The sequence below is a fragment of the Schistocerca cancellata genome, chromosome 2 (assembly GCF_023864275.1).
Source record: "Schistocerca cancellata isolate TAMUIC-IGC-003103 chromosome 2, iqSchCanc2.1, whole genome shotgun sequence".
NCBI lineage: Eukaryota > Metazoa > Arthropoda > Insecta > Orthoptera > Acrididae > Schistocerca > Schistocerca cancellata.
The window spans coordinates 846353725-846381404 of NC_064627.1; the positions used below are offsets into that span (position 1 = coordinate 846353725).

A 27680-nucleotide genomic window follows, 5' to 3' on the forward strand; every position below is an offset into this window, starting at 1 on the left:
ACGACTCCTCACTTGGCCGCTCGAGTGCTCTTCTACAGACTAGCGTCGGCTTGTACTCACGAGTTGCCGTGTCAATGTGCCTCCAAGGCAATCAACATTAACGACAAGCAGGCTACCTTTCGTTGTGAAAGCTGCAGCTACAATACAGTCTACTGTGCCGGGAATGCACGTGTAGCAACAGCACACGTTATCCAGGAAGTACACTGATTCTACAGTACATGTGATATTCTCTGTGCTACTTACCAAGTTCCCAGAGTGCCAGTTCGTCCGTGCCTCGGTAGCGCAGTAGGCAGCGCGTAAATCTCATACTCGCAAAGTCATGAGTTCGATACTCAGCCGCGGCACGTAATTTTCTGTAACTGATGGTGGTGCTGTTGCTACGCAACCAACGTATTTGTTGTTTGTACCGCAACGTTTCAACACCTCAGCGTGCAAATGTTTACTTCCTGTTATTGCTACTTACAGCTTTGCTTTTCGTCTTCCTGCAGTAAAGCAGGCGAAAATCAATGCTCTGAGACTTTTGAGGTGTGCGCCTTGCCAGCCAGTATTCGCAAGGATGCTCGCAAACAAAGAAGATCGCCGACGCCGGATTCGACACGAAATGCGACAAGAGACGTTCTAATACGTACAACGCATGCTCACCTACAGTGTGGTCTAGTGGTTAGGATACCTGTCTCTTGCCCTGGAGGCCCGGGTTCGAATTCCAGTACCAGAACGGAATTTATTCCACACGAATCGTGACAAGTTTCAGCTGTCCGAGCTGCCGTTTCGAATGCTGCTCGTAATATACACTCCTGGAAATTGAAATAAGAACACCGTGAATTCATTGTCCCAGGAAGGGGAAACTTTATTGACACATTCCTGGGGTCAGATACATCACATGATCACACTGACAGAACCACAGGCACATAGACACAGGCAACAGAGCATGCACAATGTCGGCACTAGTACAGTGTATATCCACCTTTCGCAGCAATGCAGGCTGCTATTCTCCCATGGAGACGATCGTACAGATGCTGGATGTAGTCCTGTGGAACGGCTTGCCATGCCATTTCCACCTGGCGCCTCAGTTGGACCAGCGTTCATGCTGGACGTGCAGACCGCGTGAGACGACGCTTCATCCAGTCCCAAACATGCTCAATGGGGGACAGATCCGGAGATCCTGCTGGCCAGGGTAGTTGACTTACACCTTCTAGAGCACGTTGGGTGGCACGGGGTACATGCGGACGTGCATTGTCCTGTTGGAACAGCAAGTTCCCTTGCCGGTCTAGGAATGGTAGAACGATGGGTTCGATGACGGTTTGGATGTACCGTGCACTATTCAGTGTCCCCTCGACGATCACCAGTGGTGTACGGCCAGTGTAGGAGATCGCTCCCCACACCATGATGCCGGGTGTTGGCCCTGTGTGCCTCGGTCGTATGCAGTCCTGATTGTGGCGCTCACCTGCAAGGCGCCAAACACGCATACGACCATCATTGGCACCAAGGCAGAAGCGACTCTCATCGCTGAAGACGACACGTCTCCATTCGTCCCTCCATTCACGCCTGTCGCGACACCACTGGAGGCGGGCTGCACGATGTTGGGGCGTGAGCGGAAGACGGCCTAACGGTGTGCGGGACCGTAGCCCAGCTTCATGGAGACGGTTGCGAATGGTCCTCGCCGATACCCCATGAGCAACAGTGTCCCTAATTTGCTGGGAAGTGGCAGTGCGGTCCCCTACGGCACTGCATAGGATCCTACGGTCTTGGCGTGCATCCGTGCGTCGCTGCGGTCCGGTCCCAGGTCGACGGGCACGTGCACCTTCCGCCGACCACTGGCGACAACATCGATGTACTGTGGAGACCTCACGCCCCACGTGTTGAGCAATTCGGCGGTACGTCCACCCGGCCTCCCGCATGCCCACTATACGCCCTCGCTCAAAGTCCGTCAACTGCTCATACGGTTCACGTCCACGCTGTCGCGGCATGCTACCAGTGTTAAAGACTGCGATGGAGTTCCGTATGCCACGGCAAACTGGCTGACACTGACGGCGGCGGTGCACAAATGCTGCGCAGCTAGCGCCATTCGACGGCCAACACCGCGGTTCCTGGTGTGTCCGCTGTGCCGTGCGTGTGATCATTGCATGTACAGCCCTCTCGCAGTGTCCGGAGCAAGTATGGTGGGTCTGACACACCGGTGTCAATGTGTTCTTTTTTCCATTTCCAGGAGTGTAGCTACAGATTCGTGACCGTCAGCAGAACATTGTAGACAGAAACAGACACACGTAGACCCTAGAAGTGGTGTATGGCATTATGCCACACATTTCCAGTGTAAGGCTGAGCAATCGCGTGTGTCGAGGCCTCTTAGCTCAGTTGGTTAGAGCGTCGGGCTACTAACGAGAAGGTCGTGGGTTCGATCCCCCAACGGGCCAGTGTGATTTCACTGCTACGAAAAGGCAAGGCCACGCAGCTGCCATGAAATGATGGAGCGTGTTGTGTGACAATCGGCTCTCTTCTCCGTACCTCTTTCAGTCGTTTCTCGTGTCCGTCATTTTGATATAGGCCGACAGGGGACCGTCAGCTCTCGCAAAGTCCAGACAAGTCCAGGCACGGGGATACGCTACAGGCTGGTCTGCGCGGTGCGATCGGGGAAAAAACTTCAGTTTAAGGTCGCGCCGCATACATATTCATACGTCAAAATAGCGGCCCGCTGTGGTGGCCGGGAATCGAACCCGGATCAACTGCTTGAAAGGCAACTATGCTGACCATTACACCACCACCGCACAAGCGAGCGCCCCGACGCTGCGCTGTGTCGGCTTCCCGCCTGTCGGCAGCGGCCGAAGGTGATCGTACCTGCAGGCGCATTTCGAGGTAGGCTAGGGGAGCACATCCAGTTGCATTCGGACGGCGTATCCACGCACACTTCGCATCCTTTTGGCAAGAGTCGGCGCCGGCGACGCAAGAGTACGCAGAGGACCGCGTTCTGGCGGCATTTTTAAGCAGTGAAGTGCAGGAATCAGCGTCTGCAGCATCTTCTCGACAAAATGCTACGGCGCTCGACGGCAGTCCCACTTTCCCTTGCAACATGCGCTCGGGAAGCAGCGTGAACGTACTACCGCCCCGAGCATCGGTGGTTCAGTGGTAGAAATGCTCGCCTGCAATGCTGGCGGCCCAAGTTCGATTCCCGGCCGATGCATCATTTTTGCTTTTCCCGCGATAATGCTGCCGTGTGGCTTGCGCGCTTGAGATGCACGATCCACAAGAATATATAGCTGGATTCCCTTGAGAAGAACCGAGAACGCAGCACTCGCGGGTCCCCACTAGGACGCTCGCATCATGTTCTACAGACTAGCGCCGGCCTGGCCTCACAAGTCGCTGTGTCCAGGTGCCTCCGAGGCACTGAACTTTAACGACAAGGTGTGCTGCCTATCGTTGCAACAGCTGCAGCAACACTGCAATCAAATGGGCCGGCAATGCACGTGTAGTAACAGACCACGTTATCCAGGAAGTACAGTGTCCCTACGTCTAAATATTGGGTACGGGGTTTTACCTATTTTCGAGGGCAAGCGGTGCACCCGTGCGTCGGTAGCGCAGTAGGCAGCTCGTAAGTCTCATTATTTTAAGGTCGTGAGTTCGATCCTCACCCGGAGCATTTAATTTTCTGTAACTGATGGTGGTGCTGTGCTAGGGCACCAACTTATTTCTTGTTTGTTATCCACGACGTTTCAACGCTTCAGCGGGAAAATGTTTACTCCCTGTTATTGCTACTTACAGCTTCCCTTTTCCTCTTCTCCCAGCAGAGCATGAAGCCAAAAGCATTGCTCTGAGACGTTTGAGGTGTGCGCCTTGCCAGTCAGTATGCGCAAAGATGCTCGCAAAGAGAGAAGGGCGACGACGCGGGACTCGACACGAAATGCGCCAAGCGACCGTCCGAAGCGTCGAGTGAGCGCCCACGTCCGGTGTGGTCTGGTGGCTAGGATACCTGGCTTTCACTCAGGAGGCCCGGTTTCGATTCCCGTTACCGGAACGGAATTTTTCCCACACGAATCGTGACAAATTTGAGCTGTCCGAACTGCCGTTTCCCGTCCTGCTCGCAATATAGCTACTGTTTCGTGAGCGTCAGCAGGATACAGACAAGGGAAGCAGACACACGACGACCATAGAAATGACGTATGGCTTCATGCCACATGTTTCGAGCGTAGGGCTGAGCATCTGCGTCCGCCGAGGCCTGTTAGCTCAGTTTGTTAGAGCGTCGTGCTAATAACGCCATGGTCGTGGGTTCGATCCCCCCACGGGCCACTACGCTTTTACTACCACGAAAAGGCAGCGCCGATTTAAGCTGGCGAGTGTGTTGACCCAAAGATCATCACTCTGCGTGGAAGCCGACAGACAGAGGATCCGAACCCGACTTATCGGGAAGTGCTACAGCATTCACTCGGCAATGGCCATCATATGTTGAATACACTGGTTCTCATACGATAAAGAGAAAATGAAAGAAAGTGTCCGATTGCCGATATGTAACAACTTTGGCCCTTGTCAGTACTTGGGCGGGTGAGCGCATGGGAACACAGGGTGCTGTTGGCAGTTTCGCTTCCTATTTTTCTTTCTCCTTTGTTTTCGGAGCTACAGCCCGATTCGGTCAGGGAGACGCCACCGTGAAATGAAGGGGCGTGCTGTGTGTCCATCGCCTCGCCTCGCCTCTCCTTACCTCTCTCAGTCGTTTCTCGTGCTTGTCGTTTTGATATAGGCCGATTGGAGAGCGTCAGCTCTCGCGTCAGCTGAGCGAAAAGTACTCATACGCGAAATTAAAAGCCTGCTGCGGTGGCCGGGAATCGAACCCGGATCAACTGCTTTGAAGGTAACTATGCTGACCATTACACCACCACCGCACAAGCGAGCGACCCGACGCCACGCGGTGTCGGCTTCCCGCCTGTCGGCAGCGGCCGAAGGTGATCGTACCTGCAGGCGCATTTCGAGGTAGGCTAGGGGAACACATCCAGTTGCATTCGGACGGCGTATTCGCGCACATCGCGCAGAGCAGCGGAGCGGTTGCGGCTTTGTTTACATCGCGGGGCGGCGCTCAGCGAGTGTTTCGCGGTCCACGTGTTCCAGTTCCTTCAACGTGAGTACCATGTCGACAATTACTAGGGCGAACACTGCACAGTTTGTGTTTGACGGAGATGCTTTGCGGCCCACCGCTTTTGAAATCCATGAATTTATTCGAAGATTTGAAAATCGTGGAAGATCTAGTGGACATGTTTCAATTGGATTTCGTTCAATATTCGCTATTTTTGAAGTTCTTTTCCGGCGACATTTGTGAAAAATTTCTTGAAAAATTTGGCGGCGTGCGAAAATTTAGGCATGTCAATGGCACAGTCAGTGAGGTGCAAATTGTGCCCTCAGGTTATGGTGTTAGAACGGTTCGAGTATTTAATGTGCCTCCTGAATGTGGCAATGATTTTATTGCACGTGCTCTAACTCAGTACGGCGTGGTCTTGTCGATAGTTAACGAAAAGTGGTCTAGTGCGTACCGATACCAGGTTAATAGCGGCGTCCGAAGTGTACGCATTGACTTAAAGAAACACATTCCATCTTACGTTATGATTGCGGGCTGTAGAGCCCAAGTGACTTATATTGGCCAGCCTCCCATGTGCTCAATTTGTCATTCAACTGAGCATTTACGTGTTGATTGTCCCCGTAGACGACCCGTGCAACTCCCACGCGGTGACGCTGCGGCTACTGGCGGCCACTTTGTGCCACTAATGAGTGAAGTGGTTGCGGGCACAGTATCCAAACCCCTACCCGCCGACCCCATTCGTGCTGAGGACGTACCAAGTGAGGTGAATGTTATTCTCGACGCACCACAGGACCGAATGGAGGACGCTCCCATTTTGTCTTCGGCCGTGGTAGAATCGGATGCAGTCGCTAAGGAGGTCCCAGATGTTTCGGATAATCCACCAGTTGCTATTTCGGAAGAGATGGACACCTCCTTACCGCCGCCTCCCCCGCCTGAAGAGGTTCCCCTCGCACCGAGGAAAGGTCGTACCAAGAAGAATAAAAATAAGGGTACTAGGAGCCAGCAATCTGATGATTTACCGCGCACCCCTGTATCAGAGAGTGGCAGTGAGAGTGAGGTTCAGACATCGTGCCCCCCTCCCTCTGCCAGTACTGGGCGCCAGGAGCGTATAAGGGAACAAACTGCACATCTCAAGGTGTTCTTAAATACGGCACGCGAACAGGGTGCGAATGCTGCGAAGCGCAAAAGCGAGCTAAGTAGCGAGCAGCTGCCGCAGCGCACACGCCGGCATTCGGCGACGTCGGCCGCCAGTGCAGCCACGACACAGGCGGACGAGGCCACGTCCACAGGCACCGCTGGCGGTCACGCCCAACAGACCGACCGACCAGCGGAGACGCCCTGGTGGAAGCAGGAGGAGGACGACCCTGGATCCCATTAGCGGCTTTTAGGCGAACCTGCTGCAATTCGTGCCCAGTTTACCTGAGATGTTATGTTATGCTGTTCCTGCCCGATGAAAGTTATTTTCTACACTGTATTGTCCACGAGTTACGTAATATATCGCAGCGCTTCTTGACAGTTTTATTGGTGTTCTTGAGCCGCGGTATCTGAAGCTTCCGTTTTTCATATTTTCTTGCTACTACTTGAGTGTCTGTGTTTTAAATGGCCGCCGCACGTCAACATCTAAGGCTTTTCTCAGTTTTATCAATCAATGTAAATCGCATCATAGCTGCGCACAAAATAGCATGTTTTATTGACTTTATAACTTTGGGAGGCTATGACGTTGCATTGCTCCAAGAAGTCACTGTTAAGCGATTCAGTAACGTTCCTGGCTACGATGTCATCTATAACATTAATGTTGAAGGTACTTGTGGCACCGCTGTCCTTTATAAAACTGTATTGCAACCAACTGACGTTCAATTTTTGCCGAATGGACGCCTACTTACATGTACGATCCAGGATGTCACATTTATTAATATATATGCGCCGAGTGGCACTGATCACAAACGTGCTCGATCTGTGTTTTTTAATCAAGATGTGGTTCCGTTCTTTGCGTCGACCCGCAATGTAGTAGTCGGCGGTGACTTTAACTGTGTTACTGCCGCAACCGATCAATTTCCAACGGCTACAATGTGCCCAGAACTTTCTCAACTAATTGTGACCAACGATTTGATCGATGTTTGGCGTCATTTTCATCCTGCCACGACGCAGTACACACATTTCTATCAGAACGGTGCCAGCAGAATCGATCGAATTTATGTGTCGCGGCCTCTTCAAACCTATCTTCAGAGAGTAGCGGTATATCCCGTCGCTTTTAGTGATCACTGCGGCGTTGTGTGTACAGTGCAATTATTGGCCAATCGGCAGGCGCCACCTTCCCGTGCATGGAAACTCAATACCCGTCATCTCTCTGCCGCCGGTTTACGTTGCGAGATTCAGAACGAGTGGCAGCTTTGTTCTGAAAAACGGGGCAGTTACGGCACGGTCTTACAATGGTGGACCGACTTAGCCAAGCCGCAGTTGCGCAGTGTTGCGATGCGGTATGCTAGGGAGGTGTCGTTTTGGGAGAGGCGCACCATTGCCTTTTATCAGCAGTGCCTCCAAGATGCGCTTGATGCACCCGTGGCGCCGGGCCAAAACTTACGCGCACGTTTAAATAGACTTAAAAATAAGATACTCCATCTTCAACTCCAAAGGGCGAAAGGACTTCTGATCCGGAGCCGTCCGCTGTGTGAAACGCTTTAAGAGGTGCCAACGCTTTACCACCTGGCACGCGAGAAACGGTTGGCGCGGAGGAAAGTCATTACCGCTCTTATCACGGACACTGGTGCTCGTCTCACGCCGAAACATGAGATCGTTCCCCACGTCTCCGACCATTTTAAGATGTTGTTCGGACAGACTGCTGTCGACGATGTAGCACTTTCGTTTCTGTTAGATGAATTGGATACTGTCCTCTTCGACTCTGACCGACAGTCACTGGATGAGATGTTGTCAGAGGACGATGTGAAAGACGTGTTGCGTTCGTGTCGTCGGGGGAAGTCTCCAGGGCCAGATGGTCTTCCCATCGAATTCTACCTGGCTTATTGGGCTATTTTCGGTGAGACATTGACAAATGAAATTGTTCGTGGTGCTGCTGTCCCTTCAAAGTTCGTTGAAGGGCGTATTGTATTAATTCCGAAGTCACCGACAGCATGCCGTGTTGAGGCGTTACGCCCTATCACACTTTTAAATGCAGATTATAAACTGGCGGCACGATGCCTCGCAACGAAACTCAGTGTGGTCATGGACAAGGTCATCAGTCCCTTCCAGTTGTGTGGTGTGAAACGTCGTAGCATTTTTCACGCTGCGGCTTCATATCGAGACGTGGTCGCGTACGCGGCAATTAACGACCTGTCCGCTGGCATTCTCTCCGTCGACTTTGCCAATGCATTCGACCGTATCGGGCACGATTACCTTCTGTCCGTCATGACAAAACTGGGGTTCGGCGGCCACTTTCTCGAGGCTTTACGGAATCTTTTAACGTCGGCGACGTCAGTCATTGTAATCAATGGTTGGCAGTCGCCACCAATTCCTATTACAAGATCTGTCAGACAGGGCTGTCCTTTATCAATGCTCCTATTTGTCATTGCGCTCGACCCGTTTCTTCGCGCGGTCGGTCGAATCATTGAAGGTGTCCAGGTCGGTCACGTCTCTCTCAAATGTGCTGCCTATGCTGACGACGTGGGGCTTTTCATGGGGCGGGCACACAACTTGGACAGAGTTCGCGATGTTCTGCTATTATACGGACGTGCCTCTGGCGCCGTTCTGAATACGCGGAAAACTGTGTTGGTACCACTGGGTCGGCAGGGACTGCATGCTGATCAGGACTGGTTCCGTGTTGTGCGCGCCCACAAAATTTTAGGACTCGACGTTGTAGCGTGGCCACAAAAAATGCAAGTTTTAAACTGGAGGCGAATTCTTGGCACTGTGAAGGCCTTATGTCGCAGCCACTCGGGTCGCCGACTCAACTTACATCAACGTGTGGCTGTCATTAACACGTTCATCTTATCAAATGCGTGGTACATCGCCCAACTGCTTAGCGTTCCGAAGCCGATCGGGAGGGCGATATCGCAGGCAGTCTACTGGCTCCTGTGGCGGCATGAAATTTTTAAAGTCAAGGCTTCGACCTGTGTCATCGACAGGCAGCTGGGCGGCCTCGGTTTCACCGACGTTCCACGCAAGTGCGCCGCGCTGCTCGTCCACCGGACAGCCACCCTGCAGTCCGAAAACCCGGCAGGAACCACCGCGGCACTCCTGGAGCTTTACCGCCCACACTCTGAAGAGGCGCCCGTCTCTCTCGCGGCCATCCCGTACAAGATTTCCTACATACGGGAGTACTTTTTAACGAGGAGCTACGCTCTGTCAACGGCTACCGACAGACACAGGACCGCCCGCGGACTCTACGTTGCCCTGACTGGACAACCTCCGCGTCATAAACTGGTGCTCCGGAACCCCACAGTGGAATGGTTGAACGTGTGGGCCAACATCAGTAACCCGGTGCTGCCGTCGGACGTGAGTGCACTCTGGCTTAAGATCGTCAACAACACCCTAGCGACGAACCAGCGGCTTGCGGACATTCATCTCCTTCCCTCTACCAACTGTGGAAGATGTGGTGATGTGGACACACGGGAACATCGTTTTGAGTGTGCATCGGTGTCGACGGTATGGCGGCTGTGTCAACGAATGGTCGCCCACATTAATAGAACGCCTCCTCACCTCGTGACAGTTCGTCGTGTGATAGTGCCTAACTTCAAAGCTTTCCCGCGGACAAAGAATAATGCCACTGTCTGGATCTTAGGGCATACGATTTATGCCCTTATAGATATGGCCGTCACTGATACTGTGATCTACCTGGATTATTTGTGGGCCCAGTATATGAAACTGAAGGATTGCGTTCAATTTCGCGAACTGTTTGCGAATTTTTTGAAGGCGGCCTTGGATTACGGCTATGAAATGGAACTGCGGACAACACCTTGAACTGAGTTTTCCTGAGCTGACGCGTTCCACTTTTTACTTTCTTTTTTCTTACTTTTCCTTGTGTATTTGTGTTATGGTTGGCAGACTGTACCACAAACTCACTACGGGCCATTTTGGTTTTATCTTAAGGAGAGGAGTGTCCTTTTAATTTTGAGGAATTTTATTTCGTTACACGACATCATGAGTATTTTGGAAGATGCGGCCTCTTTGTGTGGAACATTCATAGATACGCAAGTGTTTTTCCAGTCTCTTCTTTTAAGTTCCTGGACTGTCGCGATTTCATTTTATTACTTTAGGTGATTTCTCTTTCGTTCGTGTGATGCGCACATCGACGTACACTTTCAGTTGTGCAGCGTTGACGCCTGTCTTTTAACAACTCTCTGTTACATCACAGAGGCTGCCGCTCGTCAAGAGGGAGAAGCATTTTCTTTTACGCGGACTGGTTTTAGTTGCAATACGAGCAGACGAGTTGAATCAGTGGAAGACAGACGACCGTCCACGACTTCCGTGACATCATTACTTCTCGTTCTCCATTTTTCTGTGGAACAGGACCACATCTCATCTGAGAAGAAGATAATTTTGTTTTAAATTATTCCTGTGTTCATCAGCGTTCGACAGTCCAGCAAATATAGCATTGAAGCTCGCAGAAGAAGGCGTTTTTGGTGAGAGCAAGGAGGGCTATAAGGGGAGTTGGGAGGCCCTAAAAAAGAAAAAAAAAGACAAAAAAAGTGGTAGAATGCTCGCCTGCCACGCGGGCGGCCCGGGTTCGATTCCCGGCCGATGCATCATTTTGCTTTTCCCGCGATAGTGCTGCCGTGTGGCTTTCGCGCTTGAGATGCACGATCCACAAGAATATATAGCTGGATTCCCTTGAGAAGAACCGAGAACGCAGCACTCGCGGGTCCCCACTAGGACGCTCGCATCATGTTCTACAGACTAGCGCCGGCCTGGCCTCACAAGTTGCTGTGTCCAGGTGCCTCCGAGGCACTGAACTTTAACGACAAGGAGTGCTGCCTATCGTTGCAACAGCTGCAGCAACACCGCAATCAAATGGGCCGGCAATGCACGTGTAGTAACAGAACACGTTATCCAGGAAGTACAGTGTCTCTACGTCTAATATTGGGTACGGGGTTTACCTATTTTCGAGGGCAAGCGGTGCACCCGTGCCTCGGTAGCGCAGTAGGCAGCGCGTAAGTCTCATAATCTTAAGGTCGTGAGTTCGATCCTCACCCGGGGCATTTAATTTTCTGTGACTGATGGTGGTGCTGTTGCTAGGGCACCAACTTATTTCTTGATTGTTATCCACGACGTTTCAACGCTTCAGCGGGAAAATGTTTACTCCCTGTTATTGCTACTTACAGCTTCCCTTTTCCTCTTCTCCCAGCAGAGCATGAAGCCAAAAGCATTGCTCTGAGACGTTTGAGGTGTGCGCCTTGCCAGTCAGTATGCGCAAAGATGCTCGCAAAGAGAGAAGGGCGACGACGCGGGACTCGACACGAAATGCGCCAAGCGACCGTCCGAAGCGTCGAGTGAGCGCCCACGTCCGGTGTGGTCTGGTGGCTAGGATACCTGGCTTTCACCCAGGAGGCCCGGGTTCAATTCCCGGTACCGGAACGGAATTTTTCCCACACGAATCGTGACAAGTTTGAGCTGTCCGAACTGCCGTTTCCCGTCCTGCTCGCAATATAGCTACTGTTTCGTGAGCGTTAGCAGGATACAGACAAGGGAAGCAGACACACGACGACCATAGAAATGACGTATGGCTTCATGCCACATGTTTCGAGCGTAGGGCTGAGCATCTGCGTCCGTCGAGGCCCGTTAGCTCAGTTGGTTAGAGCGTCGTGCTAACAACGCGAAGGTCGTGGGTTCGATCCCCCCACGGGCCATTACGCTTTTACTACCACGAAAAGGCAGCGCCGATTTCAGCTGGCGAGTGTGATGACCAAAAGATCATCACTCTGCGTGGAAGCCGACAGACAGAGGATCCGACCCGACTTGTCGGGAAGCGCTACAGCATTCACTCGGCAATGGCCATCATATGTTGAATACACTGGTTCTCATACGATAAAGAGAAAATGAAAGAAAGTGTCCGATTGCCGATATGTAACAACTTTGGCCCTTGTCAGTACTTGGGCGGGTGAGCGCATGGGAACACAGGGTGCTGTTGGCAGTTTCGCTTCCTATTTTTCTTTCTCCTTTGTTTTCGGAGCTACAGCCCGATTCGGTCAGGGAGACGCCACCGTGAAATGAAGGGGCGTGCTGTGTGTCCATCGCCCCGCCTCGCCTCTCCTTACCTCTCTCAGTCGTTTCTCGTGCTTGTCGTTTTGATATAGGCCGATTGGAGAGCGTCAGCTCTCGCGTCAGCTGAGCAAAGTCGAGACACACTATCTATAGGCTGGTCTGCAGCGAGTAAGAGGCGGCAAAACATTAATGTAAGGGCGCGTGGCAAAAGTACTCATACGCGAAATTAAAAGCCTGCTGCGGTTGCCGGGAATCGAACCCGGATCAACTGCTTGGAAGGCAACTATGCTGACCATTACACCACCACCGCACAAGCGAGCGCCCCGACGCCGCGCGGTGTCGGCTTCCCGCCTGTCGGCAGCGGCCGAAGGTGATCGTACCTGCAGGCGCATTTCGAGGTAGGCTAGGGGAACACATCCAGTTGCATTCGGACGGCGTATCCACGCACACTTCGCATCCTTTGGCAAGAGTCGGCGCCGGCGACGCAAGAGTACGCAGAGGACCGCGTTCTGGCGGCATTTTTAAGCAGTGCAGTGCAGGATTCAGCGTCTGCAGCATCTTCTCGACAGAATGCTACGGCGCTCGACGGCAGTCCCAATTTCCCTTGCGACATGCGCTCGGGAAGCAGCGTGAACGTACTACCGCCCCGAGCATCGGTGGTTCAGTGGTAGAATGCTCGCCTGCCACGCGGGCGGCCCGGGTTCGATTCCCGGCCGATGCATCATTTTGCTTTTCCCGCGATAGTGCTGCCGTGTGGCTTTCGCGCTTGAGATGCACGATCCACAAGAATATATAGCTGGATTCCCTTGAGAAGAACCGAGAACGCAGCACTCGCGGGTCCCCACTAGGACGCTCGCATCATGTTCTACAGACTAGCGCCGGCCTGGCCTCACAAGTTGCTGTGTCCAGGTGCCTCCGAGGCACTGAACTTTAACGACAAGGAGTGCTGCCTATCGTTGCAACAGCTGCAGCAACACCGCAATCAAATGGGCCGGCAATGCACGTGTAGTAACAGAACACGTTATCCAGGAAGTACAGTGTCTCTACGTCTAATATTGGGTACGGGGTTTACCTATTTTCGAGGGCAAGCGGTGCACCCGTGCCTCGGTAGCGCAGTAGGCAGCGCGTAAGTCTCATAATCTTAAGGTCGTGAGTTCGATCCTCACCCGGGGCATTTAATTTTCTGTGACTGATGGTGGTGCTGTTGCTAGGGCACCAACTTATTTCTTGATTGTTATCCACGACGTTTCAACGCTTCAGCGGGAAAATGTTTACTCCCTGTTATTGCTACTTACAGCTTCCCTTTTCCTCTTCTCCCAGCAGAGCATGAAGCCAAAAGCATTGCTCTGAGACGTTTGAGGTGTGCGCCTTGCCAGTCAGTATGCGCAAAGATGCTCGCAAAGAGAGAAGGGCGACGACGCGGGACTCGACACGAAATGCGCCAAGCGACCGTCCGAAGCGTCGAGTGAGCGCCCACGTCCGGTGTGGTCTGGTGGCTAGGATACCTGGCTTTCACCCAGGAGGCCCGGGTTCAATTCCCGGTACCGGAACGGAATTTTTCCCACACGAATCGTGACAAGTTTGAGCTGTCCGAACTGCCGTTTCCCGTCCTGCTCGCAATATAGCTACTGTTTCGTGAGCGTTAGCAGGATACAGACAAGGGAAGCAGACACACGACGACCATAGAAATGACGTATGGCTTCATGCCACATGTTTCGAGCGTAGGGCTGAGCATCTGCGTCCGTCGAGGCCCGTTAGCTCAGTTGGTTAGAGCGTCGTGCTAATAACGCGAAGGTCGTGGGTTCGATCCCCCCACGGGCCATTACGCTTTTACTACCACGAAAAGGCAGCGCCGATTTCAGCTGGCGAGTGTGATGACCAAAAGATCATCACTCTGCGTGGAAGCCGACAGACAGAGGATCCGACCCGACTTGTCGGGAAGCGCTACAGCATTCACTCGGCAATGGCCATCATATGTTGAATACACTGGTTCTCATACGATAAAGAGAAAATGAAAGAAAGTGTCCGATTGCCGATATGTAACAACTTTGGCCCTTGTCAGTACTTGGGCGGGTGAGCGCATGGGAACACAGGGTGCTGTTGGCAGTTTCGCTTCCTATTTTTCTTTCTCCTTTGTTTTCGGAGCTACAGCCCGATTCGGTCAGGGAGACGCCACCGTGAAATGAAGGGGCGTGCTGTGTGTCCATCGCCCCGCCTCGCCTCTCCTTACCTCTCTCAGTCGTTTCTCGTGCTTGTCGTTTTGATATAGGCCGATTGGAGAGCGTCAGCTCTCGCGTCAGCTGAGCAAAGTCGAGACACACTATCTATAGGCTGGTCTGCAGCGAGTAAGAGGCGGCAAAACATTAATGTAAGGGCGCGTGGCAAAAGTACTCATACGCGAAATTAAAAGCCTGCTGCGGTTGCCGGGAATCGAACCCGGATCAACTGCTTGGAAGGCAACTATGCTGACCATTACACCACCACCGCACAAGCGAGCGCCCCGACGCCGCGCGGTGTCGGCTTCCCGCCTGTCGGCAGCGGCCGAAGGTGATCGTACCTGCAGGCGCATTTCGAGGTAGGCTAGGGGAACACATCCAGTTGCATTCGGACGGCGTATCCACGCACACTTCGCATCCTTTGGCAAGAGTCGGCGCCGGCGACGCAAGAGTACGCAGAGGACCGCGTTCTGGCGGCATTTTTAAGCAGTGCAGTGCAGGATTCAGCGTCTGCAGCATCTTCTCGACAGAATGCTACGGCGCTCGACGGCAGTCCCAATTTCCCTTGCGACATGCGCTCGGGAAGCAGCGTGAACGTACTACCGCCCCGAGCATCGGTGGTTCAGTGGTAGAATGCTCGCCTGCCACGCGGGCGGCCCGGGTTCGATTCCCGGCCGATGCATCATTTTGCTTTTCCCGCGATAGTGCTGCCGTGTGGCTTTCGCGCTTGAGATGCACGATCCACAAGAATATATAGCTGGATTCCCTTGAGAAGAACCGAGAACGCAGCACTCGCGGGTCCCCACTAGGACGCTCGCATCATGTTCTACAGACTAGCGCCGGCCTGGCCTCACAAGTTGCTGTGTCCAGGTGCCTCCGAGGCACTGAACTTTAACGACAAGGAGTGCTGCCTATCGTTGCAACAGCTGCAGCAACACCGCAATCAAATGGGCCGGCAATGCACGTGTAGTAACAGAACACGTTATCCAGGAAGTACAGTGTCTCTACGTCTAATATTGGGTACGGGGTTTACCTATTTTCGAGGGCAAGCGGTGCACCCGTGCCTCGGTAGCGCAGTAGGCAGCGCGTAAGTCTCATAATCTTAAGGTCGTGAGTTCGATCCTCACCCGGGGCATTTAATTTTCTGTGACTGATGGTGGTGCTGTTGCTAGGGCACCAACTTATTTCTTGATTGTTATCCACGACGTTTCAACGCTTCAGCGGGAAAATGTTTACTCCCTGTTATTGCTACTTACAGCTTCCCTTTTCCTCTTCTCCCAGCAGAGCATGAAGCCAAAAGCATTGCTCTGAGACGTTTGAGGTGTGCGCCTTGCCAGTCAGTATGCGCAAAGATGCTCGCAAAGAGAGAAGGGCGACGACGCGGGACTCGACACGAAATGCGCCAAGCGACAGTCCGAAGCGTCGAGTGAGCGCCCACGTCCGGTGTGGTCTGGTGGCTAGGATACCTGGCTTTCACCCAGGAGGCCCGGGTTCAATTCCCGGTACCGGAACGGAATTTTTCCCACACGAATCGTGACAAGTTTGAGCTGTCCGAACTGCCGTTTCCCGTCCTGCTCGCAATATAGCTACTGTTTCGTGAGCGTTAGCAGGATACAGACAAGGGAAGCAGACACACGACGACCATAGAAATGACGTATGGCTTCATGCCACATGTTTCGAGCGTAGGGCTGAGCATCTGCGTCCGTCGAGGCCCGTTAGCTCAGTTGGTTAGAGCGTCGTGCTAATAACGCGAAGGTCGTGGGTTCGATCCCCCCACGGGCCATTACGCTTTTACTACCACGAAAAGGCAGCGCCGATTTCAGCTGGCGAGTGTGATGACCAAAAGATCATCACTCTGCGTGGAAGCCGACAGACAGAGGATCCGACCCGACTTGTCGGGAAGCGCTACAGCATTCACTCGGCAATGGCCATCATATGTTGAATACACTGGTTCTCATACGATAAAGAGAAAATGAAAGAAAGTGTCCGATTGCCGATATGTAACAACTTTGGCCCTTGTCAGTACTTGGGCGGGTGAGCGCATGGGAACACAGGGTGCTGTTGGCAGTTTCGCTTCCTATTTTTCTTTCTCCTTTGTTTTCGGAGCTACAGCCCGATTCGGTCAGGGAGACGCCACCGTGAAATGAAGGGGCGTGCTGTGTGTCCATCGCCTCGCCTCGCCTCTCCTTACCTCTCTCAGTCGTTTCTCGTGCTTGTCGTTTTGATATAGGCCGATTGGAGAGCGTCAGCTCTCGCGTCAGCTGAGCAAAGTCGAGACACACTATCTATAGGCTGGTCTGCAGCGAGTAAGAGGCGGCAAAACATTAATGTAAGGGCGCGTGGCAAAAGTACTCATACGCGAAATTAAAAGCCTGCTGCGGTTGCCGGGAATCGAACCCGGATCAACTGCTTGGAAGGCAACTATGCTGACCATTACACCACCACCGCACAAGCGAGCGCCCCGACGCCGCGCGGTGTCGGCTTCCCGCCTGTCGGCAGCGGCCGAAGGTGATCGTACCTGCAGGCGCATTTCGAGGTAGGCTAGGGGAACACATCCAGTTGCATTCGGACGGCGTATCCACGCACACTTCGCATCCTTTGGCAAGAGTCGGCGCCGGCGACGCAAGAGTACGCAGAGGACCGCGTTCTGGCGGCATTTTTAAGCAGTGCAGTGCAGGATTCAGCGTCTGCAGCATCTTCTCGACAGAATGCTACGGCGCTCGACGGCAGTCCCACTTTCCCTTGCGACATGCGCTCGGGAAGCAGCGTGAACGTACTACCGCCCCGAGCATCGGTGGTTCAGTGGTAGAATGCTCGCCTGCCACGCGGGCGGCCCGGGTTCGATTCCCGGCCGATGCATCATTTTGCTTTTCCCGCGATAGTGCTGCCGTGTGGCTTTCGCGCTTGAGATGCACGATCCACAAGAATATATAGCTGGATTCCCTTGAGAAGAACCGAGAACGCAGCACTCGCGGGTCCCCACTAGGACGCTCGCATCATGTTCTACAGACTAGCGCCGGCCTGGCCTCACAAGTTGCTGTGTCCAGGTGCCTCCGAGGCACTGAACTTTAACGACAAGGAGTGCTGCCTATCGTTGCAACAGCTGCAGCAACACCGCAATCAAATGGGCCGGCAATGCACGTGTAGTAACAGAACACGTTATCCAGGAAGTACAGTGTCTCTACGTCTAATATTGGGTACGGGGTTTACCTATTTTCGAGGGCAAGCGGTGCACCCGTGCCTCGGTAGCGCAGTAGGCAGCGCGTAAGTCTCATAATCTTAAGGTCGTGAGTTCGATCCTCACCCGGGGCATTTAATTTTCTGTGACTGATGGTGGTGCTGTTGCTAGGGCACCAACTTATTTCTTGATTGTTATCCACGACGTTTCAACGCTTCAGCGGGAAAATGTTTACTCCCTGTTATTGCTACTTACAGCTTCCCTTTTCCTCTTCTCCCAGCAGAGCATGAAGCCAAAAGCATTGCTCTGAGACGTTTGAGGTGTGCGCCTTGCCAGTCAGTATGCGCAAAGATGCTCGCAAAGAGAGAAGGGCGACGACGCGGGACTCGACACGAAATGCGCCAAGCGACCGTCCGAAGCGTCGAGTGAGCGCCCACGTCCGGTGTGGTCTGGTGGCTAGGATACCTGGCTTTCACCCAGGAGGCCCGGGTTCAATTCCCGGTACCGGAACGGAATTTTTCCCACACGAATCGTGACAAGTTTGAGCTGTCCGAACTGCCGTTTCCCGTCCTGCTCGCAATATAGCTACTGTTTCGTGAGCGTTAGCAGGATACAGACAAGGGAAGCAGACACACGACGACCATAGAAATGACGTATGGCTTCATGCCACATGTTTCGAGCGTAGGGCTGAGCATCTGCGTCCGTCGAGGCCCGTTAGCTCAGTTGGTTAGAGCGTCGTGCTAATAACGCGAAGGTCGTGGGTTCGATCCCCCCACGGGCCATTACGCTTTTACTACCACGAAAAGGCAGCGCCGATTTCAGCTGGCGAGTGTGATGACCAAAAGATCATCACTCTGCGTGGAAGCCGACAGACAGAGGATCCGACCCGACTTGTCGGGAAGCGCTACAGCATTCACTCGGCAATGGCCATCATATGTTGAATACACTGGTTCTCATACGATAAAGAGAAAATGAAAGAAAGTGTCCGATTGCCGATATGTAACAACTTTGGCCCTTGTCAGTACTTGGGCGGGTGAGCGCATGGGAACACAGGGTGCTGTTGGCAGTTTCGCTTCCTATTTTTCTTTCTCCTTTGTTTTCGGAGCTACAGCCCGATTCGGTCAGGGAGACGCCACCGTGAAATGAAGGGGCGTGCTGTGTGTCCATCGCCTCGCCTCGCCTCTCCTTACCTCTCTCAGTCGTTTCTCGTGCTTGTCGTTTTGATATAGGCCGATTGGAGAGCGTCAGCTCTCGCGTCAGCTGAGCAAAGTCGAGACAAGTCGAGACACACTATCTATAGGCTGGTCTGCAGCGAGTAAGAGGCGGCAAAACATTAATGTAAGGGCGCGTGGCAAAAGTACTCATACGCGAAATTAAAAGCCTGCTGCGGTGGCCGGGAATCGAACCCGGATCAACTGCTTGGAAGGCAACTATGCTGACCATTACACCACCACCGCACAAGCGAGCGCCCCGACGCCGCGCGGTGTCGGCTTCCCGCCTGTCGGCAGCGGCCGAAGGTGATCGTACCTGCAGGCGCATTTCGAGGTAGGCTAGGGGAACACATCCAGTTGCATTCGGACGGCGTATCCACGCACACTTCGCATCCTTTGGCAAGAGTCGGCGCCGGCGACGCAAGAGTACGCAGAGGACCGCGTTCTGGCGGCATTTTTAAGCAGTGCAGTGCAGGATTCAGCGTCTGCAGCATCTTCTCGACAGAATGCTACGGCGCTCGACGGCAGTCCCACTTTCCCTTGCGACATGCGCTCGGGAAGCAGCGTGAACGTACTACCGCCCCGAGCATCGGTGGTTCAGTGGTAGAATGCTCGCCTGCCACGCGGGCGGCCCGGGTTCGATTCCCGGCCGATGCATCATTTTGCTTTTCCCGCGATAGTGCTGCCGTGTGGCTTTCGCGCTTGAGATGCACGATCCACAAGAATATATAGCTGGATTCCCTTGAGAAGAACCGAGAACGCAGCACTCGCGGGTCCCCACTAGGACGCTCGCATCATGTTCTACAGACTAGCGCCGGCCTGGCCTCACAAGTTGCTGTGTCCAGGTGCCTCCGAGGCACTGAACTTTAACGACAAGGAGTGCTGCCTATCGTTGCAACAGCTGCAGCAACACCGCAATCAAATGGGCCGGCAATGCACGTGTAGTAACAGAACACGTTATCCAGGAAGTACAGTGTCTCTACGTCTAATATTGGGTACGGGGTTTACCTATTTTCGAGGGCAAGCGGTGCACCCGTGCCTCGGTAGCGCAGTAGGCAGCGCGTAAGTCTCATAATCTTAAGGTCGTGAGTTCGATCCTCACCCGGGGCATTTAATTTTCTGTGACTGATGGTGGTGCTGTTGCTAGGGCACCAACTTATTTCTTGATTGTTATCCACGACGTTTCAACGCTTCAGCGGGAAAATGTTTACTCCCTGTTATTGCTACTTACAGCTTCCCTTTTCCTCTTCTCCCAGCAGAGCATGAAGCCAAAAGCATTGCTCTGAGACGTTTGAGGTGTGCGCCTTGCCAGTCAGTATGCGCAAAGATGCTCGCAAAGAGAGAAGGGCGACGACGCGGGACTCGACACGAAATGCGCCAAGCGACCGTCCGAAGCGTCGAGTGAGCGCCCACGTCCGGTGTGGTCTGGTGGCTAGGATACCTGGCTTTCACCCAGGAGGCCCGGGTTCAATTCCCGGTACCGGAACGGAATTTTTCCCACACGAATCGTGACAAGTTTGAGCTGTCCGAACTGCCGTTTCCCGTCCTGCTCGCAATATAGCTACTGTTTCGTGAGCGTTAGCAGGATACAGACAAGGGAAGCAGACACACGACGACCATAGAAATGACGTATGGCTTCATGCCACATGTTTCGAGCGTAGGGCTGAGCATCTGCGTCCGTCGAGGCCCGTTAGCTCAGTTGGTTAGAGCGTCGTGCTAATAACGCGAAGGTCGTGGGTTCGATCCCCCCACGGGCCATTACGCTTTTACTACCACGAAAAGGCAGCGCCGATTTCAGCTGGCGAGTGTGATGACCAAAAGATCATCACTCTGCGTGGAAGCCGACAGACAGAGGATCCGACCCGACTTGTCGGGAAGCGCTACAGCATTCACTCGGCAATGGCCATCATATGTTGAATACACTGGTTCTCATACGATAAAGAGAAAATGAAAGAAAGTGTCCGATTGCCGATATGTAACAACTTTGGCCCTTGTCAGTACTTGGGCGGGTGAGCGCATGGGAACACAGGGTGCTGTTGGCAGTTTCGCTTCCTATTTTTCTTTCTCCTTTGTTTTCGGAGCTACAGCCCGATTCGGTCAGGGAGACGCCACCGTGAAATGAAGGGGCGTGCTGTGTGTCCATCGCCTCGCCTCGCCTCTCCTTACCTCTCTCAGTCGTTTCTCGTGCTTGTCGTTTTGATATAGGCCGATTGGAGAGCGTCAGCTCTCGCGTCAGCTGAGCAAAGTCGAGACAAGTCGAGACACACTATCTATAGGCTGGTCTGCAGCGAGTAAGAGGCGGCAAAACATTAATGTAAGGGCGCGTGGCAAAAGTACTCATACGCGAAATTAAAAGCCTGCTGCGGTGGCCGGGAATCGAACCCGGATCAACTGCTTGGAAGGCAACTATGCTGACCATTACACCACCACCGCACAAGCGAGCGCCCCGACGCCGCGCGGTGTCGGCTTCCCGCCTGTCGGCAGCGGCCGAAGGTGATCGTACCTGCAGGCGCATTTCGAGGTAGGCTAGGGGAACACATCCAGTTGCATTCGGACGGCGTATCCACGCACACTTCGCATCCTTTGGCAAGAGTCGGCGCCGGCGACGCAAGAGTACGCAGAGGACCGCGTTCTGGCGGCATTTTTAAGCAGTGCAGTGCAGGATTCAGCGTCTGCAGCATCTTCTCGACAGAATGCTACGGCGCTCGACGGCAGTCCCACTTTCCCTTGCGACATGCGCTCGGGAAGCAGCGTGAACGTACTACCGCCCCGAGCATCGGTGGTTCAGTGGTAGAATGCTCGCCTGCCACGCGGGCGGCCCGGGTTCGATTCCCGGCCGATGCATCATTTTGCTTTTCCCGCGATAGTGCTGCCGTGTGGCTTTCGCGCTTGAGATGCACGATCCACAAGAATATATAGCTGGATTCCCTTGAGAAGAACCGAGAACGCAGCACTCGCGGGTCCCCACTAGGACGCTCGCATCATGTTCTACAGACTAGCGCCGGCCTGGCCTCACAAGTTGCTGTGTCCAGGTGCCTCCGAGGCACTGAACTTTAACGACAAGGAGTGCTGCCTATCGTTGCAACAGCTGCAGCAACACCGCAATCAAATGGGCCGGCAATGCACGTGTAGTAACAGAACACGTTATCCAGGAAGTACAGTGTCTCTACGTCTAATATTGGGTACGGGGTTTACCTATTTTCGAGGGCAAGCGGTGCACCCGTGCCTCGGTAGCGCAGTAGGCAGCGCGTAAGTCTCATAATCTTAAGGTCGTGAGTTCGATCCTCACCCGGGGCATTTAATTTTCTGTGACTGATGGTGGTGCTGTTGCTAGGGCACCAACTTATTTCTTGATTGTTATCCACGACGTTTCAACGCTTCAGCGGGAAAATGTTTACTCCCTGTTATTGCTACTTACAGCTTCCCTTTTCCTCTTCTCCCAGCAGAGCATGAAGCCAAAAGCATTGCTCTGAGACGTTTGAGGTGTGCGCCTTGCCAGTCAGTATGCGCAAAGATGCTCGCAAAGAGAGAAGGGCGACGACGCGGGACTCGACACGAAATGCGCCAAGCGACCGTCCGAAGCGTCGAGTGAGCGCCCACGTCCGGTGTGGTCTGGTGGCTAGGATACCTGGCTTTCACCCAGGAGGCCCGGGTTCAATTCCCGGTACCGGAACGGAATTTTTCCCACACGAATCGTGACAAGTTTGAGCTGTCCGAACTGCCGTTTCCCGTCCTGCTCGCAATATAGCTACTGTTTCGTGAGCGTTAGCAGGATACAGACAAGGGAAGCAGACACACGACGACCATAGAAATGACGTATGGCTTCATGCCACATGTTTCGAGCGTAGGGCTGAGCATCTGCGTCCGTCGAGGCCCGTTAGCTCAGTTGGTTAGAGCGTCGTGCTAATAACGCGAAGGTCGTGGGTTCGATCCCCCCACGGGCCATTACGCTTTTACTACCACGAAAAGGCAGCGCCGATTTCAGCTGGCGAGTGTGATGACCAAAAGATCATCACTCTGCGTGGAAGCCGACAGACAGAGGATCCGACCCGACTTGTCGGGAAGCGCTACAGCATTCACTCGGCAATGGCCATCATATGTTGAATACACTGGTTCTCATACGATAAAGAGAAAATGAAAGAAAGTGTCCGATTGCCGATATGTAACAACTTTGGCCCTTGTCAGTACTTGGGCGGGTGAGCGCATGGGAACACAGGGTGCTGTTGGCAGTTTCGCTTCCTATTTTTCTTTCTCCTTTGTTTTCGGAGCTACAGCCCGATTCGGTCAGGGAGACGCCACCGTGAAATGAAGGGGCGTGCTGTGTGTCCATCGCCTCGCCTCGCCTCTCCTTACCTCTCTCAGTCGTTTCTCGTGCTTGTCGTTTTGATATAGGCCGATTGGAGAGCGTCAGCTCTCGCGTCAGCTGAGCAAAGTCGAGACAAGTCGAGACACACTATCTATAGGCTGGTCTGCAGCGAGTAAGAGGCGGCAAAACATTAATGTAAGGGCGCGTGGCAAAAGTACTCATACGCGAAATTAAAAGCCTGCTGCGGTGGCCGGGAATCGAACCCGGATCAACTGCTTGGAAGGCAACTATGCTGACCATTACACCACCACCGCACAAGCGAGCGCCCCGACGCCGCGCGGTGTCGGCTTCCCGCCTGTCGGCAGCGGCCGAAGGTGATCGTACCTGCAGGCGCATTTCGAGGTAGGCTAGGGGAACACATCCAGTTGCATTCGGACGGCGTATCCACGCACACTTCGCATCCTTTGGCAAGAGTCGGCGCCGGCGACGCAAGAGTACGCAGAGGACCGCGTTCTGGCGGCATTTTTAAGCAGTGCAGTGCAGGATTCAGCGTCTGCAGCATCTTCTCGACAGAATGCTACGGCGCTCGACGGCAGTCCCACTTTCCCTTGCGACATGCGCTCGGGAAGCAGCGTGAACGTACTACCGCCCCGAGCATCGGTGGTTCAGTGGTAGAATGCTCGCCTGCCACGCGGGCGGCCCGGGTTCGATTCCCGGCCGATGCATCATTTTGCTTTTCCCGCGATAGTGCTGCCGTGTGGCTTTCGCGCTTGAGATGCACGATCCACAAGAATATATAGCTGGATTCCCTTGAGAAGAACCGAGAACGCAGCACTCGCGGGTCCCCACTAGGACGCTCGCATCATGTTCTACAGACTAGCGCCGGCCTGGCCTCACAAGTTGCTGTGTCCAGGTGCCTCCGAGGCACTGAACTTTAACGACAAGGAGTGCTGCCTATCGTTGCAACAGCTGCAGCAACACCGCAATCAAATGGGCCGGCAATGCACGTGTAGTAACAGAACACGTTATCCAGGAAGTACAGTGTCTCTACGTCTAATATTGGGTACGGGGTTTACCTATTTTCGAGGGCAAGCGGTGCACCCGTGCCTCGGTAGCGCAGTAGGCAGCGCGTAAGTCTCATAATCTTAAGGTCGTGAGTTCGATCCTCACCCGGGGCATTTAATTTTCTGTGACTGATGGTGGTGCTGTTGCTAGGGCACCAACTTATTTCTTGATTGTTATCCACGACGTTTCAACGCTTCAGCGGGAAAATGTTTACTCCCTGTTATTGCTACTTACAGCTTCCCTTTTCCTCTTCTCCCAGCAGAGCATGAAGCCAAAAGCATTGCTCTGAGACGTTTGAGGTGTGCGCCTTGCCAGTCAGTATGCGCAAAGATGCTCGCAAAGAGAGAAGGGCGACGACGCGGGACTCGACACGAAATGCGCCAAGCGACCGTCCGAAGCGTCGAGTGAGCGCCCACGTCCGGTGTGGTCTGGTGGCTAGGATACCTGGCTTTCACCCAGGAGGCCCGGGTTCAATTCCCGGTACCGGAACGGAATTTTTCCCACACGAATCGTGACAAGTTTGAGCTGTCCGAACTGCCGTTTCCCGTCCTGCTCGCAATATAGCTACTGTTTCGTGAGCGTTAGCAGGATACAGACAAGGGAAGCAGACACACGACGACCATAGAAATGACGTATGGCTTCATGCCACATGTTTCGAGCGTAGGGCTGAGCATCTGCGTCCGTCGAGGCCCGTTAGCTCAGTTGGTTAGAGCGTCGTGCTAATAACGCGAAGGTCGTGGGTTCGATCCCCCCACGGGCCATTACGCTTTTACTACCACGAAAAGGCAGCGCCGATTTCAGCTGGCGAGTGTGATGACCAAAAGATCATCACTCTGCGTGGAAGCCGACAGACAGAGGATCCGACCCGACTTGTCGGGAAGCGCTACAGCATTCACTCGGCAATGGCCATCATATGTTGAATACACTGGTTCTCATACGATAAAGAGAAAATGAAAGAAAGTGTCCGATTGCCGATATGTAACAACTTTGGCCCTTGTCAGTACTTGGGCGGGTGAGCGCATGGGAACACAGGGTGCTGTTGGCAGTTTCGCTTCCTATTTTTCTTTCTCCTTTGTTTTCGGAGCTACAGCCCGATTCGGTCAGGGAGACGCCACCGTGAAATGAAGGGGCGTGCTGTGTGTCCATCGCCTCGCCTCGCCTCTCCTTACCTCTCTCAGTCGTTTCTCGTGCTTGTCGTTTTGATATAGGCCGATTGGAGAGCGTCAGCTCTCGCGTCAGCTGAGCAAAGTCGAGACAAGTCGAGACACACTATCTATAGGCTGGTCTGCAGCGAGTAAGAGGCGGCAAAACATTAATGTAAGGGCGCGTGGCAAAAGTACTCATACGCGAAATTAAAAGCCTGCTGCGGTGGCCGGGAATCGAACCCGGATCAACTGCTTGGAAGGCAACTATGCTGACCATTACACCACCACCGCACAAGCGAGCGCCCCGACGCCGCGCGGTGTCGGCTTCCCGCCTGTCGGCAGCGGCCGAAGGTGATCGTACCTGCAGGCGCATTTCGAGGTAGGCTAGGGGAACACATCCAGTTGCATTCGGACGGCGTATCCACGCACACTTCGCATCCTTTGGCAAGAGTCGGCGCCGGCGACGCAAGAGTACGCAGAGGACCGCGTTCTGGCGGCATTTTTAAGCAGTGCAGTGCAGGATTCAGCGTCTGCAGCATCTTCTCGACAGAATGCTACGGCGCTCGACGGCAGTCCCACTTTCCCTTGCGACATGCGCTCGGGAAGCAGCGTGAACGTACTACCGCCCCGAGCATCGGTGGTTCAGTGGTAGAATGCTCGCCTGCCACGCGGGCGGCCCGGGTTCGATTCCCGGCCGATGCATCATTTTGCTTTTCCCGCGATAGTGCTGCCGTGTGGCTTTCGCGCTTGAGATGCACGATCCACAAGAATATATAGCTGGATTCCCTTGAGAAGAACCGAGAACGCAGCACTCGCGGGTCCCCACTAGGACGCTCGCATCATGTTCTACAGACTAGCGCCGGCCTGGCCTCACAAGTTGCTGTGTCCAGGTGCCTCCGAGGCACTGAACTTTAACGACAAGGAGTGCTGCCTATCGTTGCAACAGCTGCAGCAACACCGCAATCAAATGGGCCGGCAATGCACGTGTAGTAACAGAACACGTTATCCAGGAAGTACAGTGTCTCTACGTCTAATATTGGGTACGGGGTTTACCTATTTTCGAGGGCAAGCGGTGCACCCGTGCCTCGGTAGCGCAGTAGGCAGCGCGTAAGTCTCATAATCTTAAGGTCGTGAGTTCGATCCTCACCCGGGGCATTTAATTTTCTGTGACTGATGGTGGTGCTGTTGCTAGGGCACCAACTTATTTCTTGATTGTTATCCACGACGTTTCAACGCTTCAGCGGGAAAATGTTTACTCCCTGTTATTGCTACTTACAGCTTCCCTTTTCCTCTTCTCCCAGCAGAGCATGAAGCCAAAAGCATTGCTCTGAGACGTTTGAGGTGTGCGCCTTGCCAGTCAGTATGCGCAAAGATGCTCGCAAAGAGAGAAGGGCGACGACGCGGGACTCGACACGAAATGCGCCAAGCGACCGTCCGAAGCGTCGAGTGAGCGCCCACGTCCGGTGTGGTCTGGTGGCTAGGATACCTGGCTTTCACCCAGGAGGCCCGGGTTCAATTCCCGGTACCGGAACGGAATTTTTCCCACACGAATCGTGACAAGTTTGAGCTGTCCGAACTGCCGTTTCCCGTCCTGCTCGCAATATAGCTACTGTTTCGTGAGCGTTAGCAGGATACAGACAAGGGAAGCAGACACACGACGACCATAGAAATGACGTATGGCTTCATGCCACATGTTTCGAGCGTAGGGCTGAGCATCTGCGTCCGTCGAGGCCCGTTAGCTCAGTTGGTTAGAGCGTCGTGCTAATAACGCGAAGGTCGTGGGTTCGATCCCCCCACGGGCCATTACGCTTTTACTACCACGAAAAGGCAGCGCCGATTTCAGCTGGCGAGTGTGATGACCAAAAGATCATCACTCTGCGTGGAAGCCGACAGACAGAGGATCCGACCCGACTTGTCGGGAAGCGCTACAGCATTCACTCGGCAATGGCCATCATATGTTGAATACACTGGTTCTCATACGATAAAGAGAAAATGAAAGAAAGTGTCCGATTGCCGATATGTAACAACTTTGGCCCTTGTCAGTACTTGGGCGGGTGAGCGCATGGGAACACAGGGTGCTGTTGGCAGTTTCGCTTCCTATTTTTCTTTCTCCTTTGTTTTCGGAGCTACAGCCCGATTCGGTCAGGGAGACGCCACCGTGAAATGAAGGGGCGTGCTGTGTGTCCATCGCCTCGCCTCGCCTCTCCTTACCTCTCTCAGTCGTTTCTCGTGCTTGTCGTTTTGATATAGGCCGATTGGAGAGCGTCAGCTCTCGCGTCAGCTGAGCAAAGTCGAGACAAGTCGAGACA

The 27680-nt window shown here is 53.7% G+C and overlaps 40 non-coding genes across 40 annotated transcripts; 32 read left to right on the plus strand and 8 right to left on the minus strand.

Moving 5' to 3' along the window:
• Positions 1-2690: 2690 nt before the first annotated feature.
• Trnae-uuc (transfer RNA glutamic acid (anticodon UUC)) lies at positions 2691-2762 on the minus strand. Its single transcript has one exon. It is a non-coding gene; the product is annotated as a tRNA-Glu (tRNA).
• A 1442-nt stretch (positions 2763-4204) lies between these two features.
• On the plus strand, positions 4205-4278 carry Trnai-aau (transfer RNA isoleucine (anticodon AAU)). Its single transcript has one exon. It is a non-coding gene; the product is annotated as a tRNA-Ile (tRNA).
• A 6896-nt stretch (positions 4279-11174) lies between these two features.
• Positions 11175-11247, plus strand: Trnam-cau (transfer RNA methionine (anticodon CAU)). The gene has a single exon. It is a non-coding gene; the product is annotated as a tRNA-Met (tRNA).
• A 304-nt stretch (positions 11248-11551) lies between these two features.
• Positions 11552-11623, plus strand: Trnae-uuc (transfer RNA glutamic acid (anticodon UUC)). Its single transcript has one exon. It is a non-coding gene; the product is annotated as a tRNA-Glu (tRNA).
• A 198-nt stretch (positions 11624-11821) lies between these two features.
• Trnav-aac (transfer RNA valine (anticodon AAC)) lies at positions 11822-11895 on the plus strand. The gene has a single exon. It is a non-coding gene; the product is annotated as a tRNA-Val (tRNA).
• Positions 11896-12488: 593 nt separating this feature from the next.
• Trnag-ucc (transfer RNA glycine (anticodon UCC)) lies at positions 12489-12560 on the minus strand. The gene has a single exon. It is a non-coding gene; the product is annotated as a tRNA-Gly (tRNA).
• A 340-nt stretch (positions 12561-12900) lies between these two features.
• Trnag-gcc (transfer RNA glycine (anticodon GCC)) lies at positions 12901-12971 on the plus strand. The gene has a single exon. It is a non-coding gene; the product is annotated as a tRNA-Gly (tRNA).
• Positions 12972-13351: 380 nt separating this feature from the next.
• Positions 13352-13424, plus strand: Trnam-cau (transfer RNA methionine (anticodon CAU)). Its single transcript has one exon. It is a non-coding gene; the product is annotated as a tRNA-Met (tRNA).
• Positions 13425-13728: 304 nt separating this feature from the next.
• On the plus strand, positions 13729-13800 carry Trnae-uuc (transfer RNA glutamic acid (anticodon UUC)). Its single transcript has one exon. It is a non-coding gene; the product is annotated as a tRNA-Glu (tRNA).
• A 198-nt stretch (positions 13801-13998) lies between these two features.
• On the plus strand, positions 13999-14072 carry Trnai-aau (transfer RNA isoleucine (anticodon AAU)). Its single transcript has one exon. It is a non-coding gene; the product is annotated as a tRNA-Ile (tRNA).
• A 593-nt stretch (positions 14073-14665) lies between these two features.
• On the minus strand, positions 14666-14737 carry Trnag-ucc (transfer RNA glycine (anticodon UCC)). The gene has a single exon. It is a non-coding gene; the product is annotated as a tRNA-Gly (tRNA).
• A 340-nt stretch (positions 14738-15077) lies between these two features.
• On the plus strand, positions 15078-15148 carry Trnag-gcc (transfer RNA glycine (anticodon GCC)). Its single transcript has one exon. It is a non-coding gene; the product is annotated as a tRNA-Gly (tRNA).
• Positions 15149-15528: 380 nt separating this feature from the next.
• On the plus strand, positions 15529-15601 carry Trnam-cau (transfer RNA methionine (anticodon CAU)). The gene has a single exon. It is a non-coding gene; the product is annotated as a tRNA-Met (tRNA).
• A 304-nt stretch (positions 15602-15905) lies between these two features.
• On the plus strand, positions 15906-15977 carry Trnae-uuc (transfer RNA glutamic acid (anticodon UUC)). Its single transcript has one exon. It is a non-coding gene; the product is annotated as a tRNA-Glu (tRNA).
• Positions 15978-16175: 198 nt separating this feature from the next.
• On the plus strand, positions 16176-16249 carry Trnai-aau (transfer RNA isoleucine (anticodon AAU)). The gene has a single exon. It is a non-coding gene; the product is annotated as a tRNA-Ile (tRNA).
• A 593-nt stretch (positions 16250-16842) lies between these two features.
• On the minus strand, positions 16843-16914 carry Trnag-ucc (transfer RNA glycine (anticodon UCC)). Its single transcript has one exon. It is a non-coding gene; the product is annotated as a tRNA-Gly (tRNA).
• Positions 16915-17254: 340 nt separating this feature from the next.
• Trnag-gcc (transfer RNA glycine (anticodon GCC)) lies at positions 17255-17325 on the plus strand. Its single transcript has one exon. It is a non-coding gene; the product is annotated as a tRNA-Gly (tRNA).
• A 380-nt stretch (positions 17326-17705) lies between these two features.
• Positions 17706-17778, plus strand: Trnam-cau (transfer RNA methionine (anticodon CAU)). The gene has a single exon. It is a non-coding gene; the product is annotated as a tRNA-Met (tRNA).
• Positions 17779-18082: 304 nt separating this feature from the next.
• Positions 18083-18154, plus strand: Trnae-uuc (transfer RNA glutamic acid (anticodon UUC)). The gene has a single exon. It is a non-coding gene; the product is annotated as a tRNA-Glu (tRNA).
• A 198-nt stretch (positions 18155-18352) lies between these two features.
• On the plus strand, positions 18353-18426 carry Trnai-aau (transfer RNA isoleucine (anticodon AAU)). Its single transcript has one exon. It is a non-coding gene; the product is annotated as a tRNA-Ile (tRNA).
• Positions 18427-19029: 603 nt separating this feature from the next.
• Positions 19030-19101, minus strand: Trnag-ucc (transfer RNA glycine (anticodon UCC)). The gene has a single exon. It is a non-coding gene; the product is annotated as a tRNA-Gly (tRNA).
• Positions 19102-19441: 340 nt separating this feature from the next.
• On the plus strand, positions 19442-19512 carry Trnag-gcc (transfer RNA glycine (anticodon GCC)). The gene has a single exon. It is a non-coding gene; the product is annotated as a tRNA-Gly (tRNA).
• Positions 19513-19892: 380 nt separating this feature from the next.
• Positions 19893-19965, plus strand: Trnam-cau (transfer RNA methionine (anticodon CAU)). Its single transcript has one exon. It is a non-coding gene; the product is annotated as a tRNA-Met (tRNA).
• A 304-nt stretch (positions 19966-20269) lies between these two features.
• On the plus strand, positions 20270-20341 carry Trnae-uuc (transfer RNA glutamic acid (anticodon UUC)). The gene has a single exon. It is a non-coding gene; the product is annotated as a tRNA-Glu (tRNA).
• A 198-nt stretch (positions 20342-20539) lies between these two features.
• Positions 20540-20613, plus strand: Trnai-aau (transfer RNA isoleucine (anticodon AAU)). The gene has a single exon. It is a non-coding gene; the product is annotated as a tRNA-Ile (tRNA).
• A 603-nt stretch (positions 20614-21216) lies between these two features.
• On the minus strand, positions 21217-21288 carry Trnag-ucc (transfer RNA glycine (anticodon UCC)). Its single transcript has one exon. It is a non-coding gene; the product is annotated as a tRNA-Gly (tRNA).
• A 340-nt stretch (positions 21289-21628) lies between these two features.
• On the plus strand, positions 21629-21699 carry Trnag-gcc (transfer RNA glycine (anticodon GCC)). The gene has a single exon. It is a non-coding gene; the product is annotated as a tRNA-Gly (tRNA).
• A 380-nt stretch (positions 21700-22079) lies between these two features.
• Trnam-cau (transfer RNA methionine (anticodon CAU)) lies at positions 22080-22152 on the plus strand. The gene has a single exon. It is a non-coding gene; the product is annotated as a tRNA-Met (tRNA).
• Positions 22153-22456: 304 nt separating this feature from the next.
• Trnae-uuc (transfer RNA glutamic acid (anticodon UUC)) lies at positions 22457-22528 on the plus strand. The gene has a single exon. It is a non-coding gene; the product is annotated as a tRNA-Glu (tRNA).
• A 198-nt stretch (positions 22529-22726) lies between these two features.
• On the plus strand, positions 22727-22800 carry Trnai-aau (transfer RNA isoleucine (anticodon AAU)). Its single transcript has one exon. It is a non-coding gene; the product is annotated as a tRNA-Ile (tRNA).
• Positions 22801-23403: 603 nt separating this feature from the next.
• On the minus strand, positions 23404-23475 carry Trnag-ucc (transfer RNA glycine (anticodon UCC)). The gene has a single exon. It is a non-coding gene; the product is annotated as a tRNA-Gly (tRNA).
• A 340-nt stretch (positions 23476-23815) lies between these two features.
• Trnag-gcc (transfer RNA glycine (anticodon GCC)) lies at positions 23816-23886 on the plus strand. The gene has a single exon. It is a non-coding gene; the product is annotated as a tRNA-Gly (tRNA).
• Positions 23887-24266: 380 nt separating this feature from the next.
• Positions 24267-24339, plus strand: Trnam-cau (transfer RNA methionine (anticodon CAU)). The gene has a single exon. It is a non-coding gene; the product is annotated as a tRNA-Met (tRNA).
• A 304-nt stretch (positions 24340-24643) lies between these two features.
• Trnae-uuc (transfer RNA glutamic acid (anticodon UUC)) lies at positions 24644-24715 on the plus strand. Its single transcript has one exon. It is a non-coding gene; the product is annotated as a tRNA-Glu (tRNA).
• Positions 24716-24913: 198 nt separating this feature from the next.
• Trnai-aau (transfer RNA isoleucine (anticodon AAU)) lies at positions 24914-24987 on the plus strand. Its single transcript has one exon. It is a non-coding gene; the product is annotated as a tRNA-Ile (tRNA).
• Positions 24988-25590: 603 nt separating this feature from the next.
• Positions 25591-25662, minus strand: Trnag-ucc (transfer RNA glycine (anticodon UCC)). Its single transcript has one exon. It is a non-coding gene; the product is annotated as a tRNA-Gly (tRNA).
• Positions 25663-26002: 340 nt separating this feature from the next.
• Trnag-gcc (transfer RNA glycine (anticodon GCC)) lies at positions 26003-26073 on the plus strand. The gene has a single exon. It is a non-coding gene; the product is annotated as a tRNA-Gly (tRNA).
• A 380-nt stretch (positions 26074-26453) lies between these two features.
• Positions 26454-26526, plus strand: Trnam-cau (transfer RNA methionine (anticodon CAU)). The gene has a single exon. It is a non-coding gene; the product is annotated as a tRNA-Met (tRNA).
• A 304-nt stretch (positions 26527-26830) lies between these two features.
• Positions 26831-26902, plus strand: Trnae-uuc (transfer RNA glutamic acid (anticodon UUC)). Its single transcript has one exon. It is a non-coding gene; the product is annotated as a tRNA-Glu (tRNA).
• Positions 26903-27100: 198 nt separating this feature from the next.
• Trnai-aau (transfer RNA isoleucine (anticodon AAU)) lies at positions 27101-27174 on the plus strand. The gene has a single exon. It is a non-coding gene; the product is annotated as a tRNA-Ile (tRNA).
• Positions 27175-27680: the final 506 nt, after the last annotated feature.